Below are 3896 nucleotides of genomic sequence, written 5' to 3' on the forward strand. Positions count from 1 at the left end.
ACGCACGTCCGCCAATGCGTCGAAACCATGCCGGTCGGATTAGCCGATTCCAGGTCGCAGTAATCTCTAATCTCCTTGAAAAAGTTAGGATGTTTGATCCAGTGTTTTTCGAGAATGCGATTACCCTCGGCGCTGCGGCACGACAAAATTTTGCTGTTTCGTCTAGTTGCGAGCAGTGGAGTGGTTGCTTTGCCTGCATGCTTTTCGAAAGCGCACGTTTTTTCGCATGATGTAGCCAAACTTTGTCGAGCTAAAGCGGCGAATGTAATCGCGTTTTCGGAATTCTGAAAACTGATATGGCTATTGCTAACGGCCGACTACGAATCTCTAATGGCACTCAGATGCCTATCGGTAATAGTTAAAAAGTTTCCGATTAGAATTGAGTTAATAATTTTACTAGTTAACATGAATTGCCTGTTTCTTTAACGGCGGCCAACACTCATATTAAAAGCAGCGAAAACCCTCTCTTTAACTCAGAACCCTATATTTCAAGGTGTATATATATATGGAAGCCAACAGTCACTATATGAACAGTCACTATATGGAAGCCAACAGTCAATATCTAGTACCAATCAATTAGTTTTTTTTTCTTTAAATAAAATTACTTATAAAGCAGCAGAAAAAACAACCATGCCGCCGGTGGGATCCGAACCCACGACCTCCGAATATCACGTCCGGTGCTCTTACCAACTGAGCTACGGCGACGGCTGTCCAATCTGCTGCTTTCGTGGGTATTTTATGTTTTGCGTGTAAGCGAACCTTAAGAGTGTTCACCAGCGCCACCCTCGTCCAGCGCCACCAGCGCCACCCATAGCGGTGGACGTAGCACGTCCTGTAATACCGCAAGTGTGACGTAGAACGTCATCTAATGGCGAGGGCGGAAACTGTGCGAGAGCCCTCTTACGCTACCTATGGCATGAAGACTGCCAGAACCGAGACCCCCGTTAAGCCATTAGCAGACAAGGCAAATGAAGTGAGGGGCCCGCCTGACAAACATATTAAGGAAGCCAACAGTCACCGAAACCAAGGTGCACAGGGGAATGTTTCTATTTCTTTTAAATATCTAGTACCAATCAATTAGTTTTTTTCTTTAAATAAAATTACTTATAAAGCAGCAGGCCGTTGCGATTCGAACCCACGACCTCCGAATATATATATATATATATATATATATATATATATATATATATATATATATATATATATATATATATATATATATATATATATATATATATATATATATATATATATATATATAAATGAAGTGAGGGGCTCGTTTGACAAACGTATTATGGAAGCCAACAGTTACCGAAACCAAGGTGCATAGGGGAATGTTTTCTCTTTTTTTAATATCTAGTGCCAATCAATTAGTTTTTAAAGAAAATTACTTATCAAGCAGCAGAAAAAATGGCCAGGCTTAGCTTGGTTAAGCCAAGAATGCGTTGCATATCTCGATGGAGTTCCGTGCTGCTCCGTTGACTCGATCGCCATTGAAACTGCCCGTGTAGCAGCGCTCGATCGCCTTTGATTCGATAGAGTATCGGTTAGAGGGCGCTCGAAATGCCCGTGTGTCAGGGGTATAAGACTGTCCCGGCGAAGGAGCGCAGCTCTTTTATACATATGCCGTGACGGATGGATGGATGGATGGATGGATGGATGGATACGGCTGAACCCTTTACATCGGGCAGTGGCTCAAGCCACCTAGCCATGTCTTGTGAAATTTTACTCCTGTCTTGCTTTTAGCCACCAATCAGATAACCTTCGCTTGGTTACTTCTAACCTCTTAAAATCCACTTTCCCTTCACTATCCCTAAACCCCAATGCCTTGGGTAAGTCAGCCCCGCTGCCTTCCACTGTAGGGTGAAGCCCTTTACAGAAAAGTATCAAGTGTTCAGCCGTTTCCTCCTCCTCTCCGCACGCAATGCACAAAGTGTCTATCCCCTGGTACCTGACTCTATACTTCTTAGTCCGCAAAACTCCAGTCCTGGCCTCAAACAACAAAGAACTTCCCCTACAATTATCATAGATATTTTCTTTGACAATTTCCTGTTTAAAGGTCCGGTATGTTTCTAGTGCCGATTTCGTCAGCATCCCTGTTTTCCACAAAGCTCTCTCTGTTCCTTTAACCTTTTTCTTAACCGATAATTGCTGATTTGCCCCCTTACTGATGTCCAGATATTTGCTTGTCAATTTTCTAGTTCGCTTTCTCCATTTCGTGTCAACATTCTTTATATACAGGTATCTGAAAACTTTCCTAGCCCACCGCTTTTCCTCCATCCTTCTCAATCGTTCCTCAAATGCTATCTTACTGCTAGCCTCTCTGCTCTCGAAAGACGCACATCCCATATCACCCTGTACCCCCTGATTTGGTGTATTGCCATGTGCTCCCAAAGCTAACCTCCCTACTCCCCGTTGCCTAATTTCCAGCCTCCGTCAATCATAGCGCAGCGCCCCTAGCGGGAGGAGCGGGAGTCAGGTGGTGGCTGCGGCCGCGCGCGACCGCGCCAGTCGGGGCCCAGCTTTTCCTCCGTGACGTCACGCGCCGGCGCAGCGCCCCTAGCGGGAGGAGCGGGAGTCAGGTGGTGGCTGCGGCCGCGCGCTACCGCGCGAGTTGGGGCCCAGCTTTTCTTCCGTGACGTCACGCGCCGGCGCTGCGCCCCTAGCGGGAGGAGCGGGAGTCAGGTGGTGGCTGCGGCCGCGCGCGACCGCGCGAGTTGGGGCCCAGCTTTTCCTCCGGCTGTCGTGACGTCACGTCACGTGGTTGCGCTAAAGGTCAATGGTGGCTGCCCGGCCGCGCCCAAGGGCTGAACTGAGTGATTGCAATATGCAACGCATAAAAACAACCATGCCGCCGGTGGGATCCCAACCCACGACCTCCGAATATCGCGTCCGGTGCTCGTTGGTAAGAGCACCGGACGCGATATTCGGAGGTCGTGGGTTTGGATCCCACCGGCGGCATGGTTGTTTTTTCTGCTGCTTGATAAGTAGTGTTCTTTAAAAACTAACTGATTGGCACCAGATATTAAAAAAATAAAACATTCCCCTTGTTGGCTTCCTTAATACGTATGATATATATATATATATATATATATATATATATATATATATATATATATATATATATATATATATATATATATATATATAGCGCGTAATGGCCACTGTAAGTTTAAGCCCTTTATACTTTGCGGCATTGGCAGGGACACTTTATTTTTCATTTTTTATAGTTCCACAATATTTTTTGTAATTACTAGTTCACGAAAATATATCAGTATGAATGGATACCAGCCATCTATTTGATTTCTGGTCGTACACATCCCATTTCTCTCCCATTAGTACCTTCCATTGCTCCTTTTCACGCGGTTATGTTCAGCACACCATTATGCCCAAATGTTCCGTTCTACGCTAGTTCCTCCAAGCTTCAGCTGCCCTGAAGTTTGTGATGAGTGCGTTCGACAGCGGCTAGAATTACATAAGCTTTACATCCACAGTACTTCGGGAACCCCGGGACCATCAGGGAAAATAAAGCTGAGAAGTACATTTCTAGAAGCGATCACCAAAAAAAAAAACATCATGTTGTGTCCCCCAATCTTTCACATCCTTCGCTTTTATGTTTTTTTTTTGCATTCCTTCCACGTGTACTAATAGTCACCCGGTCCCTATTCCGTAATTCTGTCTCCAGATGATCAGTTCCCAGGGTTTACGCCCAGCCAAATTAATCATGAGGGGACCAGGAGGACGCGGCCGCGAAAACTTTGTGGCGTTAACATAGCAGCGGGCCTGCGGCGAGTAGTGCAGCCCCGGCCAGGCAGCCGCGATAAGAGAGTGGAGCAGAGAGCGAGGAAGACCCCTGAGGATCGTCGCTTAATGAGACCCGGTCTCGGGCCGAGCGA

The 3896-nt window shown here is 46.2% G+C and overlaps 1 non-coding gene across 1 annotated transcript; it reads right to left on the reverse strand.

Annotated features, from left to right (window-relative positions):
• Positions 1-631: 631 nt before the first annotated feature.
• On the reverse strand, positions 632-705 carry TRNAS-UGA (transfer RNA serine (anticodon UGA)). The gene has a single exon. It is a non-coding gene; the product is annotated as a tRNA-Ser (tRNA).
• Between the last annotated feature and the right edge of the window lie 3191 nt (positions 706-3896).

This window comes from Amblyomma americanum, chromosome 6 (genome assembly GCF_052857255.1).
Source record: "Amblyomma americanum isolate KBUSLIRL-KWMA chromosome 6, ASM5285725v1, whole genome shotgun sequence".
In the NCBI taxonomy this organism is placed as follows: Eukaryota; Metazoa; Arthropoda; class Arachnida; order Ixodida; family Ixodidae; genus Amblyomma; species Amblyomma americanum.